Genomic DNA, 18,849 nt, shown 5'->3' with positions numbered 1-18,849 from the left:
GGCGCAGGCAGGACATCCAGGGAGATTGCTGGCAAGGGCTCTGGCAGGTCGACAGTGGATATCACCGGTGTGGGTGCAGAGGGCACAGGCAGGTCACCAATGGAGACAGCAGGCTGGAATCAGTTTGCTAGTGGGACGCAGGCTGAACACTCCAACCCTAATAGAGTGAGCTGGCTGGGAAGCACTGGGAAATGAGCTGGTGTCTAAAAAATCCTTAAGCCTCCCATGAACGACATCCAGGTGGGGGGCAAAATGGCTAATCCATGGCCTCTCTTTAAACCACTGCTGGTGGGTCAAAATCTCCTCTTGGAGAGCAAAACGCCGGTTAGGTGGAGAGGCCATGAGCCGAGCCACCACATTCTCAAATTTTGTAACCTTCCTCTGAAAACTCTGTAGCTCTGCTGGGTTCATATTTTCGGTCAGAACATTCTGTCAAGATACAAGGAATGACTGAACCCAATATGCAGAGCCACAACAGGAAGGTTCAAATTCAAAAAGGTTTATTTAAATCCAAGGCAGAAAGGGTAACAAACAAAAACAAAAGCAAAAACTGCAAAACCTTACAAACAAATGCAGAAAACAAAGTCCAAAAGGCAAACCTTCAGAAGGTCACGGAAACAAGGAACCAGGGACGTCAAGGAATAGCTCAGAGAAAATGACAAATGTTCTGACAGTGAGTGTTTGTAAGGAGTCCAGTTATATAGGGAGCAGGTAAATGTTCACAGGTGGGCTGACGAGGGAGTTGAAGACAGGTGAGAGAATGGGACTGCAGAGTGGAAGGTAAAGTGGGAGTGGCCAGGGCTGACACGGTCTGTGGAGAGCCAGACCTTGACAGGTACCTACCTACCCTAGGGGACACGGGGAGAACATGCAAACTCCACACAGAAAGGCCCTTTATTTGAGACATGCTCTAGTATGTGAAGAGTCTGCAATGTGCTATTAACTCATTTTTCTTCTCTGGTGAAAAGCTGGAGGCTGCACGATGGCATAGTACATAGCTACTTACTGCCGTCATGCAAGTGTTATAAAATCACACCCCTGTGAACTGAGGGGTGCTGTTATCATCGTACATCATCATGCATCATCTCATACTGACCTCATTTCTCCATTCATTGTCAATGGCAACTATTGAGACGTGTGGGGCCAAAAGCTGTATACAAATCACACTTGTGTGAAGTGAGGGGCACTCTTATCATACATCACCATACATCACATTCCGTGCTCAGCCAATCAAATCGTTCCCATGGTACACAAAAACAAGGACTGTCTAAAGAGGACGAGACGCGAAGACCGTACGGGCGACGCCATGTTGCTTATGGTGCTCCATGGAAGGAAAGAAACATGCACAATGGGCTATATGCAGCCAACACTTCCACGTTCAGCTTCCTTGGTCTCAACTGCGCATGTTTCTTTCCTTCCATGGAGCACTATAAGCAACATGGCGTCGCCCGTACGGTCTTCGCGTCTCGTCCTCTTTAGACAGTCCTTGCACAAAAACAGGAAGTGTGTGTGGGGGGGCGGGGGGAGTGTCCCAGAGACGCCGGTGGAAAGGGGGACTCAGACTCTCCCACTTTGAGAACCAGTGCGTTTAGACCAATTACATACAGGTCCTGCGGCTTCCCTGATTGGCCGACGCAACCCGACGGCTTCACAGATTGGCCATAGGCTCACCTGGCGTTTGTAGCGCTGTAGCGATATAAGAGGTATCGTGCGGTGACAGAATTGCATTCTGGGACAGAGGGACAAAACTGATTTCTGTGATAGGGAAGAAAGAACATTCTGATATTAGAATTATCCGCTGGACCGTCCACCTGAAAGGAGGAGCAAAGAGATGGCTCCAGGCAGCTGTGGTGCTGCAGGACGAGCTCTACTGCTTTGTAGAAGACAGTGATCACATTGATGTGCATGTCTTCAACACAGTGTCTTTATGCTGGAGGAAGTTGACCCCAGTGACCTGGGGGAGGAAAACATTGCCTTGAGGTTCCATCCTGTCGCTATGGCCACACAGCTGTCCTGGTAGAAGTTACAGTCTTCATCTGGGGAGGCTACTGGAGAGGGGAATACTACAATGTGCTTTATGCATTTGATGTGGATGCCCACAGATGGTTCAAACCCAGGGTTTCTGGGACGGTTCCAGAGGCGAGGTGGAGCCACTCTGCCTGTGTCTTGGGGAAGGTCAGTTTTATCCATGGAGGATGCACCCAGATGACTGGATGCACTAATGACATGTACAAGTTGGACACCAGCACAATGTTCTGGACTTTAATTGACACCAGAGGAACTCCGCCACCTGCTTCAGAAATGCACTCAGCCACCATTATCGGGACAAAGATGTTTGTATTTGGGGGACTCTACTGCAACAATATCAGAGTGTTTGACACAGAGACCAACCACTGGATGAACACACCTTCTGCACAGCATCTTCCAGAAGAACGCTGTTGTCATTCAGCATTCACCTACAATGGAGAGCTGTACATATTTGGTGGCTTCGATAATAATGTCCAGGACCTCAATGATCTGTGGAAATTCAGTCCAAAGACCTTCTCCTGGAAGAAGGTTGAGCCCAAGGGGAAAGGACCCTGTCCAATGTATAATATCTGCTGTTACATGATGGGAGATCGGATCATCCTCTTTGGAGGATACAAAGGATACTCCAACCCTGCTGATGAGCTGTACATCTTAGACTTGAGTCCTACTCTTAAGACGTTATGCAAGCTAGCATTTATGCAGTACGGTCTGGATCAGTCAGAACTTCCACACAACATCAGGTGGGAACTGGCAGCAGAGATGCCCACGAGTCTCGGAGCTCGAGTCCGAGTAGAGTCTGGAGTCTCTGGGGTTAAGTCTGAATCGAGTCTCGAGTCTTTGGGCGTTAAGTACAAGTTGAGTCTCAAGTCTTTAGCCACGAGTATGAGTCGAGTCTGGAGTCTCATTACAAAAAAGAAATCCTCCAGTTTTAATTAATTTCATTATTTATACGACATAGCCTATACTGAAATACAGTTGTGATGATCTACACACCCAACCCGAAATGAAAAATGCATTTTGTACATACACTTTCATACATATATTAATTTAGGCTCCTTGCGTCTATCAAATAATCAAATCAATTGCGTACTGCTGTGCATAACAAGGACGCTCAACCACAGCCAGTTTCAGGAGGAAAGGCACAACTTATACCCACGTTGGCTTAAAGTTCCAACCTTCTCAAGGTTCCATTTTCAGGACAGTTGTGAATGGCCTAAAAGTGAACCTTTTTGAATTATCCATCTTATTCGTGCAATGGTTCAAAACAGAACCACAGCTATATTGTCGTGACAAGTGACAACATAGGCTATTAAATATCTAAAACTGTAGGTTCACGGTTTACATCAATCAGCCTCTGAAACCCATGGCTTATTCCATTGCGAAAGGTGCCTCGGCCACCCCCCAAAAAAACCTTGTTTCATGGCGTGTTGACAGCTTGCAGATCTGCTCTTTTGGGCACATAACCAATGATGCGTGACGTGCAACGGAGCATACGGTATAAGCTACAACTAAGCAATTTTGCAACCAATGTACGTGGGCATGGTGGGCAATATGGAGTTTGACGTTAATGCAGTGAACATTAATTACGTATTTTTTAACGAGGTCAGCAGCCGCAGCGCACACGAAACACAAACACCCGATGGTTCAGAAACGTTAAATGACGTTGGATAGCTGATGCGGAGCCAAACACATTTGTTTACTTTCGCCGTTTTAATATGTAAATTTTATGATGAAAGCTCCACCGTGCATCAGTTTGTGCTCGCCTCGCCACTGTGGGTATGAACTATGAAATCAGTGGAGCTCCGCACACCTGAGGTTCATTTGCGCAATTGCGCTGCGGGAAGGGAAATTAAAGGGATTGGATTTTTTTTCCGGGGCATTTCATTCATTAATGTGGGCCCAAAAATACGTTAATGACTCGTCAATACTGCACTAGTGATTGAGAGTCATTGAGCTCGAGTCCAAGTCGAGTCTGGAGTCTTTAAGGGGCGGGTCCGAGTCCAGTCTAGAGTCCCATTTGTGGCAACTCGAGTAAGGAGTCTTTTAACTCGAGTCGCCATCTCTGACTGGCAGCCATGACAACCAACATTAACACAACAACAACTAAGACGACAACAACAATATAAAAGCATGCCTTCGATAAAGAAGTACAATAAAAATATCACCTGTGTGAAGCGAGGGGCGCTCTTATCATCTTACAACATCGAGGAGGGAATTCTAACTCATGTTGCTATGATTAGGTGATGTAATGATGATGTAAAACAAACGGTGACAAAACAAACATTACATTCTCTTTATTGTTACTGGCATTTTTAAAACAAACATTGAACTAAAAACAAAAATCACACCTGTGTGAAGTGAGGGGCGATCTTATTATCGTACATCATCTCATTCCGGCCAATCAGAATTTGCGTCTTCAATGTTTGTGTTAAGCAATGTTTGTTCCCATTTGTCAATGGGATTTAATGTTTGTGTAGGACAAAGTTTTTGCACACACACCAAAAGCTGGACATAGCAGGGGCTATTGCCCCTCAAAAATCACACCCGTGTGAAGTGAGGGGCACTAATATATTAAAGTCTAACTCATGTTGATTAGGTGATGTAATGGTGATGTAAAACAAACTGTGCAAACACAAACATTAAACGCTTTATTGGCATGAGAAAACATACATTTACATTGCAAAAGCAAAACGTGGGACAATAGCCAAATGTATGTACAATTGAAAGTCAGAATGTCCAATAAATCACTTTCTATGTACCGAGATTCCTGCGGCTGGTGCAGGAATACACACCATGGTCCTCATTCACAACGGCGTTTACGCTCATAAAGTGACGTTACGTGAGCAAAGCGTGAGTGGACAGGCATTTACGTGGATTCCCACATTACATGGGAATTCATGAACTTGAACGTGAACTTGACGCTGACGTTGGTTGGTCGGAAATTCCGCAAAAAGCTGCGCCAGCTCTCATGGTCGTGTACGGCTTGCGTAGATTTATTAAGAAGGCTTTAGTCTTAATGCTTAATCAATTAAAAGTCCCCAAACCTCAGATAAAATATGTAGGCATACATTGGTCAGCACATAAAAAAATGATAGCCTATATAAAAGCCAAGTATCACTTGTATGCCTATATGCATGCATTCTAGAGGCAAGTTAGCCTAGAGTCCCATACAGAAACTGCCCCTGAGCCCGACACCTTTTTATTTATTTATTAGGATATTTCTAGCATGCGCGATTGGGGCTGCTCACTCGGCAGCCTTCTACTCGCAGTGCAACGTGTTGTGAGCTTGTAGATCGGCTCTCGCGGACTCGCGCTGCATGTTAAAAAACAAACTCACAATTAAGAACATACACTTATCTGCATTCTGCACTGTACGAATCCAACGTTGTTTAGTGTAGTAATGTCTGCAGTATAGGCCTATTTAAATTGTTTCGTTATGGAGCTCCTTTGAGTCAGTCTGACTGTCGGTGTGTGTGTGTGTGGGGGGGAAATTAGCCCTATATAAAAAATAGAAGACCACATTAGCCTATTTGAATGAATGGCATCAGCGTGTTTGAAAGTCGGCCAGTCATATCATAGTTTTAAGCCAGCTCACCTCCACTCGCGCTTGTTCACTGACGGACAGACAGACAAGAAAGGCTGTTGATGATGATTATTATTACCACTGTAACTCGCTGATCAGCATGTTGACAGAGACTCAGCCAATTAAAGTTTCACGTAGGCCTAAATGCCTTTGCTGCAAGCACCTATCTGCCTCCATTTGCGTCGTGGTATTAATTGCGAACGCAGTGAGCATTTACTATGAGACCCAGCAGATCACGTCTGTGTGTGTGTGTGTCTGTGTGTGTGTCTGTGTGTCACGCTGTAACACCACCCGCCCACCACCAGAGGGCGCAGCTGTATCACACACAAAAACACACACACACATGCACGCACGCACACACACACGCACGCACGCACGCACGCACGCACACATCACACACACAAAAAACTTAACTTAAAAAAAAACTTAACTTAAAAAAATACTTAACTTAAAAAAAAAATTAAAAAGGAAAAACGCACACACAAAAAACTTAACTTAAAAAAAACTTAACTTAAAAAAAAAACAAAACCTTAAAAAGGAAAAGCTTTAAGGAAAAACTTGAAAAAAACTTAACTTAAAAAAAAACTTAACTTAAAAAAAAAAAAAAATTAAAAAGGAAAAGCTTTAAGGAAAAACTTAAAAAAAACTTAACTTAAAAAAAACTTAACTTAAAAAAAAAAAAAAACTTAAAAAGGAAAAGCTTTAAGGAAAAACTTAAAAAAAACTTAACTTAAAAAAAAACTTCACTTAAGAAAAATCTTAAACACAAAAAAAAGGGAACTTAAAAAAACCTTAAAAAATTACGTAATTTATTCTAATTGTTGTTTTTGCAATTCACGAGCTGCGTTCGCTTCCCGCGTTCGCGCGTCTTACTTGTTTATAATAATGTATATTGATCACATGCGGACGCCACACAGAATAGCCAACTCTTACATAGGCTACAACGTAGTTGGATCGGATGAAATATAGCCTTTAGTCCAAATCCCACAAGAAAAAAAAGAAAGAAAATATGGCCTTTGTCCATGCATGTCCATATATTTGCTTTCCAAACCCAACCCAGTGCAGGGCAGGGGATCAATCACCGCAGTAGACTAATCAATAGGTCCTTTTAGCATTGCCTAGTTTTAATATAGCATTTGGTCGTGTGGTGAACAGTACAAATTAACTTCTTTCTCATTATGTGAAAGTAACTGTAACATCAGTTAACTTATTAACGTTCTGACATTTAACAAGGAGTGAAGCAATGCGTGGCAAGTTGGCAAGTTTCGTTTAATTATATACATATAATTCGAGCTGTTTGCTTGAAGATCTGTCCGTGCAGAGACCCGCCTGTCAAAATTAACTGCTCTACAAGCTCATCGCGGCTATAATTTAAAACTTGGGAATCCTCTGTGCAGTCTATGATGACGTATTTCGATATTTCCTGTTGCCTTATATGGTCGTGGATGTTCCATCAAACCAGGCGACACCAGGCGAATCGCTTGGAAAAAATGCGGAAAGGATACACTCGCCGATCCGCACAAATTAAGTGATTACACCTGGTTCCCTGAATAACACGGGACTTAACTGTAGCTTGATCGGACGGATTTTCCGATATCTATACGCATCATGTTTATGCATCCGTTACACTGTGCCGTATTTCTCCTTTGTGAATGAGGACCCATGATTAGTATTTAGGGTGGTTGTGTTCCATTTGGTATCCTTTTTCTATTACAGCAGCTCATGAATCTTGCTGATGTGTTTGCACATTGTTGAGGGGCGCCAGCCCCTCCTTTTCCCAGCTTTCCGGGTTTGTGTAAACACAACATTGGCTTGTAATTTTGACCCCATAGTGATGATTTGATTGGCTGAGCAAAGTATACATATTGACAATAAAAGTGAGGGAGCAAATTGGCCAGAATGAGATGATGTATGATGATGTATGATACAGTGGATACAGTACAAAAAAAAGGAAAATAAATCTGAATATTCTTCTCTCGCCTTGAGGGTGCTCTAGGACATCTACACACGTCCAATGCATGCATGTGGCCACGTCCTACGGACAGATTGTGTTAAGGAGCTTTGTGTGTCCGTGGGTGGGTGGCTGGCTGGCTGGGTCTGTCCGAGCATGGAAATAGCGTTTGGTTGGTTTTCACAACCAAGCAAGTGTCACTGTTGCACAGCGTCACACACACGCGCACACACACACACACACACACACACACACACACACACACACACACACACACACACACACACACACACACACACACACACACACACACACACACACACACACACACACACACTGTATATATGATGATTTCGGGTGTGACACTACAGTATAGTGACAGTACAGTACAGTAGAGGGACCCCCACACGGTAATTGTCATTTCTCAACCGTTTTGGACGCGGGGCGGCTCGCCGGAACCGGCCCGATCCCCTGGGCGTGTTCCTGTGGGTCTGGAAGTTTCAAGGACCCCCCGGGGACGCGCACATGGAGTTGCACCACTTACTTCACACAGGTGTGATATTATTGTCTCCACCAGGCCGAAGGCATGGGGAGAGAGTATGTTTTGCACTCCGTCCGTGTGTCCGTCCGTCCGTGTGGCCGTCCGTCCGTCCGTCCGTCCGTCTGTGAACAGCTAATCTCTGGCACCGTTGGCTTGATCGCAGCCATACTCTGCACACACTCTCTGAATGCCAGAGCTGAACCTCTGCCCCAAAGTTTTCACATTGGCCTGTTATAGCGCCACCAGGAGGCCGCTTTGTGCAAAACAAATGTTTTGACAGTACACCTACAGATTTTGTCCAAACATTACGCAAATTGGTACACAGTCTCTCTAGAGCCATTCAACGAAACAGGTCTTTCATATTTTTCAGACTCCATCCTGATTGGCTAAGATTGGCTTCCAAAGTTCGCAGGAGTGCTCCGTTTCAAACAAAATGCTGCAAATCATGAACACATGGTGTGATTTCCGTGAAATTTTGCACGCACATTCCCACTAGGTCGAGGAAGAAATGCCACTTGAATATTTTCAACTCAGTCTCATGGTGGCGCTATAACTGGCCGATTTGTGTTTTACCTATAACTGCACCGATCTGTGTAAAACCATGTATGCACACTCCCTAGAGGCCAAGGAAAAACCTTTGCCTGGAATTTTTCACATCTGCTCTTTATAGCGCCACCAGGAGGCCGACATATGTAAAACACATTTTCTAATATTACTCCTTCAGATTTTATCCAAATTTCACGCAAATCGGTACACATGCTCTCCATAGTCATGTGATCATGTGATTTGTTTGATTTCTCATAATTATCCTTCCTGATTGCCTACGATTGGCTTCTAAAGTTTTCAGGAGTAGCCCGTTTTGTACCCGTTTTGTACAAATTGCCACAACTCCGCAACGCAGCGTCCGATTGCGGTGAAACTGTGCATGCCTATTCCCACTACTAGGCTGAGGAAGAAATGCCACTTGACAGTTTTCAAATCAGCCTCATGGTGGCGCTACAACAGGCCAAGTCGCGTCACACACACACACACACACACACGCATGTGTTTATACACAACATGTTTATATTACTCCTAAACATTTTGCCAAACATCACACACAATCCTATCCTCCTGGTGGAGACCTGTGCCCAGAAGGGCACTTTTTCTTTTATTTTTTAACGGATATTTTGGGGGATTTTTTGCCTTTGACAGATGAACAGTAATCAGATCCATATATGGGAATGTCAATCTATGGCCATATCATTTCCCGTTGGTTCGTTCATCACCTAAATCTGCATATATGGAGCCGTCCAGCAAATCTACATCTGACCTCAAACCTAAACCTGTACCTCTGAGACCCTTTTCAGAGGTACAGACTCCCCCACGTTGAGAACCAGTGCTTTTAGACCAATGACAAGTCCTTCGGATTCCCTGATTGGCCGACGCAACACGCCGGCTTCACGGATTAGCCGTAGGCTTCATGTGACGTTTGTAGCGCTGCAGCGATATAAAAGGTAGTGTGCGGAGACAGAACTGCATTCTGGGACAGAGAGACAGAACATCATTCTGGGACAGAGAGACAGAACTGCATTCTGGGACAGAGAGACAAAACTGCATTCTGGGACGGAGAAGCAAGATAATTCTGACAATAGAATGATGCACTGGACCGTCCACCTGAAAGGAGGAGCAGAGAGATGGCTCTGTGCAGCTGTGGTGCTGCAGGACGAGCTGTACTGCTTTGTAGACGACAGTGATCACATTGATGTTCATGTCTTAAACAAAGTGTCTTTATGCTGGAGGAAATTGGCCCCAGTGACCTCTGGGAGAGGAAAACATCACCTTGAGATTCCATCCCGTCGCTCTGGCTACACAGCTGTGCTGTTAGAAGCTACAGTCGTCATCTGGGGAGGCTACTGGAGAGGGGAATACTACAATGTGCTTTATGCATTTGATGTGGACACCCACAGATGGTTCAAACGCAGGGTTTCTGGGACTGTTCCAGAGGCAAGGAGGTACCATTCAGCCTGTGTCTTGGGGAAGGTCATGTTTATCCATGGAGGCATCACCCATATGAATGAATGCACTAATGATGTACTGATGATGTACAAGTTGGACACCAGCACAATGGTCTGGACTTTAATTGACACCAGAGGAACTCCGCCACCTGCTTCACAAGGGCACTCAGCCACCATCATCGGGACAAAGATGTTTGTATTTGGGGGCCAGAGGAGGGGTCAGTACTACAACATCAGACTGTTTGACACAGAGACCAACCTCTGGGTGAACACACCTTCTGCACAGCATCTTCCAAAAGAACGCCGTTGTCATTCAGCTTTCACCTACAATGGAGAGCTGTACATATTTGGTGGCTACGATACTATCCAGGACCTCAATGATCTGTGGAAATTCAGTCCAAAGACCTTCTCATGGAAGAAGGTTGAGCCCAAGGGGGAAGGACCCTGTCCAATGTATAATATTTGCTGTTGCAAGATGGGAAATCGGATCATCCTCTTTGGAGGATACAAAGGAGAATGTAACCCTGCTGATGACCTGTACATCTTAGACTTGAGTCCTACTCTTAAGACGTTATGCAAGCTAGCATTTATTCAGTACGGTCTGGATCAGTCAGAACTTTCACACAACATCAGGTGGGAACTGGCAGCAGAGATGCCCACGAGTCTCGGAGCTCGAGTCCAAATAGAGTCTGGAGTCTCTGGGGTTAAGTCCAAATCGAGTCTAGAGTCTTTGGGGGTTAAGTACAAGTCGAGTCTCAAGTCTTTAGCCACGAGTATGAGTCGAGTCTGGAGTCTCATTACAAAAAAGAAATCCTCCGGTTTTAATTAATTAAATTATTTATACGACATAGCCTATACTGAATGATCTAAACACCCAACCCGAAATGAAAAATGTATTTCGTACATACACTTTTTATACATACATTAATTTAGTCTCCTTGCGTCTATCAAATAATCAAATCAATTGCGTACTGCTGTGCATAACAAGGACGCTCAACCTCAGCCAGTTTCAGGAGGAAAGGCACAACGTATACTCACGTTGGCTTAAAGTTCCAACCTTCTCATGGTTCCATTTCCAGGACAGTTGTGAATGGCCTAAAAGTGAACCTTTTGCATTATCCATCTTATTCGTGCAATGGTCCAAAACATAACAACTATATTGTTGTGACAAGTGACAACTATCTAAATATCTAATACTGTAAGTTCACGGTTTACATCAATCAGCCTCTGAAACCCATGCATGGCTTGTTCCATTGCGAAACGTGCCTCGGCCACCACCCCAAACAAAAAACAGACACACAAGCTGTCGACACCTCGTTTCATGGCGTGTTGACAGCTTGCAGATCTGCTCTTTTGGGCACATAACCAATGATGCGTGACGCGCAACGGATCATACGGTATAAGCTACAACTAAGCATTTTTGCAACCAATGTACGTGGGCATGGTGGGCAATGGAACTTGACGTTAATGCAGTGAACATTAATTACGTAGTGTTTAACGAGGTCAGCAGCCGAAGGACACACGAAACACAAACACCCGATGGTTCAGAAACGTTAAATGACGTTGGATAGCTGATGCGGAGCAAAACACATTTGTTTACTTTCACCGTTTTAATATTTAAATGTTATGATGAAAGCTCCACCGTGCATCAGTGCTCGCCTCGCCACTGTGGGTATGAACTATGCAATCAGCTGAGCTCCACACCTGAGGTTCATTTGCACAATTGCGCTGCGGGAAGGGAAAGGAATGGGATTGGATTTTTTTTCCCGGGGCATTTCATTCATTATTGTAGGTCCAAAAATACGTTAATGACTCGTCAATACTGCACTAGTGATTGAGAGTCATTGAGCTCGAGTCCAAGTCGAGTCTGGAGTCTTTAAGGGTTGAGTCTAGAGTCCCATTTGTGGCGACTCGAGTAAGGTCTCGAGTCTTTTAACTCGAGTCGCCATCTCTGACTGGCAGCCATGACAACCAACATTAACACAACAACAAAGACGACAACAACAATATAAAAGCATTCCTTCGATAAAGAAGTAAAATAAAAATCACACCCGTGTGAAGTGAGGGGTGCTCTTATCATCTTGCAACATCGCAGAAGGGAATTCTAACTCATGTTGCTATGATTAGGTGATGTAACGATGATGTAAAACAAACGGTGACAAAACAAACATTACATTCTCTTTATTGTTACTGGCGTTTTTAAAACAAACATTGAACTAAAAACAAACATTAAACCTGTATATAGGACGGGCTAGCGCCCCTCAAAAATCACGCCTGTGTGAAGTGAGGGGCGATCTTATCATCGTACATCATCATACATCATCTCATTCCGGCCAATCAGAATTTGCGTCCTCACCTTCGTCTTCAATGTTTGTGTTTACATGAACACTCAAAATTGTCCATTCGTTGTCACAGGATTTAATGTTTGTGTAGGACAAAGTTTGTGCACACACGAAAAGTTGGATAAAACAGGGGTTATTGCTCCTCAAAAGTCACACCTGTGTGAAGTGAGGGCCGCTAATATATTAAAGTCTAACTCATGTTGATTAGGTGATTGTGATGTAAAAACAAACGGTGCAAACACAAACATTAAACGCCATTAACATATAAAGAGTCAATATGACGTAATTGTTCCCTTCATTGTCAACATTATGACGTAATTGTTCCCTTCATTGTCAATGCACTTACAAAACAAACATTGAACCAAAGACAAACATTAAACCTGTGTATAGGAGAGACTAGTGCCCCTCAAAAATATGACCAATTAATACAACAGCGTGTCCTAAGAAGTAACCAAAATATCACACTTGTGTGAAGTGAGCGGTGCCTTTGATGAGTTGATCTGCTCATCACTCACAACTGCATAAAACAATGGAAACTAAACAAGAGTCGGTGCACTCGAAGAATATACACTGTAGTGTAGAATATCTGTTCCAGAGCTGAGCCCGCCGGTGTCCACCGAAAAGACGTCCAAGTAAACTACAGGAATGTAAGTCAAGGTAAGCGATTACATTACATACAGTGCCTGGAGTCTGGAGCCAGTGCCAAGAAATGCACGAAAAAAGGCTACGAAGACGACGTGATTTGCCCCCCGTGAACCGGAAGTAGTAATCGGCCATTTTTGAGTCAGCGTCGGGACCCTATAGTCTACGGGAATGTAACTCAAGTTAAGTAGGGAATGTAAGTCAAGTTATAGGTTAATGTAAGACCACTCAATTCAAAGCGCTTTATTGGCATGAGAAAACATACATTTACATTGCAAAGGCAAAACATGGAACAATAGCCTACGATCAAAACAAAATGTATGTACAATTGAAAGTCAGAATGTCCAATAAATCACTTTCTATGTACCGAGATCACTCGATGCGGCTGGTGCAGGAATACACACCATGATTAGTTTTTAGGGTGGTTGTGTTCCATTTGATATCCTTATGCTATTACAGCAGCTCACGGATCTTGCTGATGTGTTTGCACATTGTTGAGGGGCGCTGGCCCCTCCTTTGCCCAGCTTCCCGGGTTTGTGTAAACACAAACATTGGCTTGTAATTGGCTGATCACCCCATAGCGAGCACCCCATTGGCTGAGCAAAGTATACATATTGACAATAAAAGTGAGGGAAGAAAAGTGAAGACGGAAAAGTGAGGGTGCAAATTGTGATTGGCCAGAATGAGATGATGTATGATGATGTATGATAAGAGCGCCCCTCATTTCACATGGGTGTGATTGTTGTACTTCACGCAGCACTTCTAGCTCTCTCTCTCTCTCGCTCTCTCATTGACAGATGAACAGTAAACAGACATGACATGGGGAGAGAGATGGGGGGGTGACACACAGCAAAGGTCGTCGGCATCGGAACTCAAACCCACAACACGCTGTAAAGCTGGATTACAAGCACAGGTGCCCAGACAGCTACGCCAGCCACCCGGGCCCTGAAGTTTATTTTGCGTGGTAGTTGCGTGCCGTCAAGCAAGTGTTAACACACGGGCGGATGGGGGGGTCCTGGTGGAAAAGGGGTCTCAGAGGTACAGACTCCCCCACGTTGAGAACCAGTGCTTTTAGACCAATGACATCAAGTCCTTCGGATTCCCTGATTGGCCGACGCAACACGCCGGCTTCACGGATTATCCGTAGGCTTCATGTGACGTTTGTAGCGCTGTAGCGATATAAAAGGTAGCGTGTGGTGACAGAACTGCATTCTGGGACAGAGACAGAACTGCATTCTGGGACAGAGAGACAGAACTGCATTCTGGGACAGAGAAGCAAGAGAATTTTGATAATAGAATGATCCGCTGGACCATCAATCTGAAAGGAGGAGTAAAGGTTTACCGCCATGCAGCTGTGGTGCTGCTGGACGAGCTGTACTGCTTTGTAGGAGACAGTGATCACATTGGTGTTCATGTCTTCAACACAGTATCTTTATGCTGGAGGAAGTTAACCCCAGTGACGTCTGGGAGAGGAAAAAACTTCACCTTGAGTTTCCATCCCGTCGCTCTGGCCACACCGCTGTGCTGGTAGAAGGTACAGTCTTCATCTTGGGAGGCCACCGGGGAGACGATTACTACAATGTGCTTTATGCATTTGATGTGGACGCCCACAGATGGTTCAAACGCAGGGTTTCTGGGACTGTTCCAGAGGCGAGGTGGAGCCACTCAGCCTGTATCTTGGGGAAGGTCATGTTTATCCATGGAGGATTCACCCAGATGCCTGGAGGCACTAATGACATGTACAAGTTGGACACCAGCACAATGGTTTGGACTTTAATTGACACCCGAGGAACTCCACCACCTGCTTCACAAGGGCACTCATCCACCATCATCGGGTCAAAGATGTTTGTATTTGGGGGCCAGAGCAGGGGTCAGTACTACAACAACATCAGAGTGTTTGACACAGAGACCAACCTCTGGGTGAACTCACGTTCTGCACAGCATCTTCCAGAAGAACGCTGTTTTCATTCAGCATTCACCTACAATGGAGAGCTGTACATATTTGGTGGTCACGATAATAATGACCAGGACCTCAATGATATGTGGAAATTCAGTCCAAAGACCTTATCCTGGAAGAAGGTTGAGCCCAAGGGGAAACAACCCTGTCCAATGTATAATATGTGCTGTTGCAAGATGGGAGATCGGATCATCCTCTTTGGAGGATACAAAGGAGACTGCAACCCTGCTGATGACCTGTACATCTTAGACTTCAGTCCTACTCTTAAAACGTTATGCAAGCTAGCATTTATTCAGTACGGTCTGGATCAGTCACAACTTCCACACAACATCAGGTGGGAACTGGCACGAGTCTCGGAGCTCGAGTCCGAGTAGAGTCTGGAGTCTCTGGGGTTAAGTCCGAATCGAGTCTAGAGTCTTTGGGGGTTAAGTACAAGTCGAGTCTCAAGTCTTTAGCCACGAGTATGAGTCGAGTCTGGAGTCTCATTACAAAAAAGAAAAAATAAATCCTCTGGTTAATTAATTTAATTATTTATACGACATAGCCTATACTGAAATACAGTTGTGATGATCTACACACCCAACCCGAAATGAAAAATGCATTTTGTACATACTGTACACTTTCATACATCTATTCATTTAGGCTCCAATTGTGTATCAAATAATCAAATCAATTGCGTACTGCTGTGCATAACAAGGACGCTCAACCACATCCAGTTTCAGGAGGAAAGGCACAACGTATACTCACGTTGGCTTAAAGCTCCAACCTTCTCAAGGTTCCATTTCCAGGACAGTTGTGAATGGCCTAAAAGTGAACCTTTTTGCATTATCCATCTTATTCGTGCAATGGTTCAAAACAGAACTACAGCTATATTGTCGTGACACGTGACAACATAGGCTATTAAATATCTAATACTCTAAGTTCACAGTTTACATCAATCAGCCTCTGAAACCCATGCATGGCTTGTTCCATTGTGAAACGTGCCTCGGCCACCCCCCCAAAAAAAAACAGACACACAAGCTGTCAACACCTCGTCTCATGGCGTGTTGACAGCTTGCAGATCTGCTCTTTTGGGCACATAACCAATGATGCGTGACGCGCAACGGAGCATACGGTATAAGCTACAACTAAGCATTTTTGCAACCAATGTACGTGGGCATGGTGGGCAATATGGAACTCGACGTTAATGCAGTGAACATTAATTACGTAGTGTTTAACGAGGTCAGCAGCCGCACTGTGGGTATGAACTATGAAATCAGCTGAGCTCCGCACACCTGAGGTTCATTCGCGCAATTGCGCTGCGGGAAGGGAAGGGAAAGGAATGGGATTGGATTTTTTTTCGGGGCATTTCATTCATTAATGTATTTCCAAAAATATGTTAATGACTCGTCAATACTGCACTAGTGATTGAGAGTCATTGAGCTGGAGTCCAAGTCGAGTCTGGAGTCTTTAAGGGTCGAGTCTAGAGTCCCATTTGTGGCGACTCGAGTAAGGAGTCTTTTAACTTGAGTCGCCATATCTGACTGGCAGCCATGACAACCAACATTAACACAACAACAACTAAGACAACAACAACAATATAAAAGCATGCCTTCGATAAAGAAGTAAAATAAAAATCACACCCGTGTGAAGTGAGGGGCGCTCTTATCACCTTACAACATCGAGGAGGGAATTCTAACTCATGTTGCTATGATTAGGTGATGTAATAATGATGTAAAACAAACGGTGACAAAACAAACATTAATTTCGGTCCATTGTCAATGGCGTTTTTAAAACAAACATTGAACTAAAAACAAACATTAAACCTGTATATAGGACGGGCTAGCGCCCCTCAAAAATCACACCTGTGTGAAGTGAGGGGCGATCTTATCATCGTACATCATCATACATCATCTCATTCCGGCCAATCAGAATTTGCGTCCTCACCTTCGTCTTCAACGTTTGTGTTAAGCAATGTTTGTGTTTACATGAACACTCAAAATTGTCCATTCGTTGTCAATGGGATTTAATGTTTGTGTAGTGAGGGGCGCTAATATATTAAAGTTTAACGTTTAATGTTGATTATGTGATGTAATGGTGATGTGAAACAAACGGTGAAAACACAAACATTAAACGCCATTAACAGATAAAGAGACAATATGATGTAAATTACACATTATGACGTACATTTTCCCTTATATTGTCAATGCATTTACAAAACAAACATTGAACTAAAGACAAACATTAAACCTGTGTATAGGAGGGGCTAGTGCCCCTCAAAAATATGACCAATTAATACAACAGCGTGTCCTAAGAAGTAACCAAAATATCACACTTGTGTGAAGTGAGCGGTGCCTTTGATGAGTTGATCTGCTACACTCACCATCACTCACAACTGCATAAAAAAATGGAAACTAAACAAGAGTCGGTGCACTCGAAGAATATACACTGTAGTGTAGAATATACACTGTAGTGTAGAATATACACTGTAGTGTAGGATATCTGTTCTATTTCCAGAGCTGAGCCTGTCGGTTTCCACTGAAAAGACGTCCAAGTAAACTACAGGAATGTAAGTCAAGGTAAGCGATTACATGCTGCCGCGCAGTGCCTGGAGTCTGGAGCCAGTGCCAACAAATGCACGAGAAAAGGCCACGAAGACAACGTGATTTGCCCCCCGCGAACCGGAAGTAGTAATCGGACATTTCTGAGTCAGCGTCAGGACCCTAGTCTACTGGAATGTAAGTCAAGTTAAGTAGGGAATGTAAGTCAAGTTATAGGTTAATGTAAGACCACTCAATTCAAAGCGCTTTATTGGTATGAGAAAACATACATTTACATTGCAAAAGCAAAACGTGGGACAATAGCCTACAATCAAAACAAAATGTACGTACAATTGAACGTCAGAATGTCAAATAAATCACTTTCTATGTACCAAGATCTTTGGTATCCTTCTTCTATTACAGCAGCTCACAAATCTTGCTGATTTGCACATTGTTGAGGGGCGCTAGCCCCTCCTTGTCCCAGCTTTCCGGGTTTGTGTAAACACAAACATTGGCTTGTAATTTTGCTGATCACCCCATAGCGAGCACCCCATTGGCTGAGCAAAGTATACATATTGACAATGAAAGTGAGGGCAGAAAAGTGAGGGCGCAAATTGTGATTGGCCAGAATTAGATGATGTATGTTGATATATGATACAGTGGCGTAAATATCGATGGTGCAACCGGTGCAATGCACCGAGGATAAGAGCGCCCCTCATCTCTCCTCTCTCGTTCATGACTCAAAGTAATAGTCCGTGACGTATGCAGAAGTGTCTTTTAGATCAGGCAAAAAACACTGTCAATTATTGACTTACTTTTTTTTAAGGGATATTTTTGGGGCTTTTTTGCCTTTATTGACAGATGAACAGTAATCAGACATGAAATGGGGAGAGAGATGGGGGGGGGGGGGGGGGGTGACACACAGCAAAGGTTGTCGGGATCGGGCCTCGAACCCGCAACACGCTGTAAAGCTGGATTACGAGCACATGTGCCAAGACAGCTACGCCAGCCGCCCGGGCCCTGAAGTTTGTTTGCGTGGTAATAAGGGCCTTTCTCGGCCCCACCTCTCTCCCTATGTTTTAGGATCCAAGATGGCCGCAGCACCAGGAGGGGGTGGCCTTACTGGGCTGCGTTCACAAATTCAAGACACCTGTCTTGCGTTTGTCTTGTGTCTGTGTTTAATCGCCACTCCAATGCATTTCCAATGGAACCCCATATGATTTGACCAAACATTTTGTTTGATGGGGGGAGGGTGGCAGAACACATCCATCAAAGCTGTGTTCAGACAC

Source organism: Electrona antarctica (assembly GCF_951216825.1).
Source record: "Electrona antarctica genome assembly, contig: scaffold_159, whole genome shotgun sequence".
NCBI lineage: Eukaryota > Metazoa > Chordata > Actinopteri > Myctophiformes > Myctophidae > Electrona > Electrona antarctica.
The sequence above is the reverse complement of the archived record's forward strand: the minus strand, read 5'-3'. Positions refer to the sequence as shown.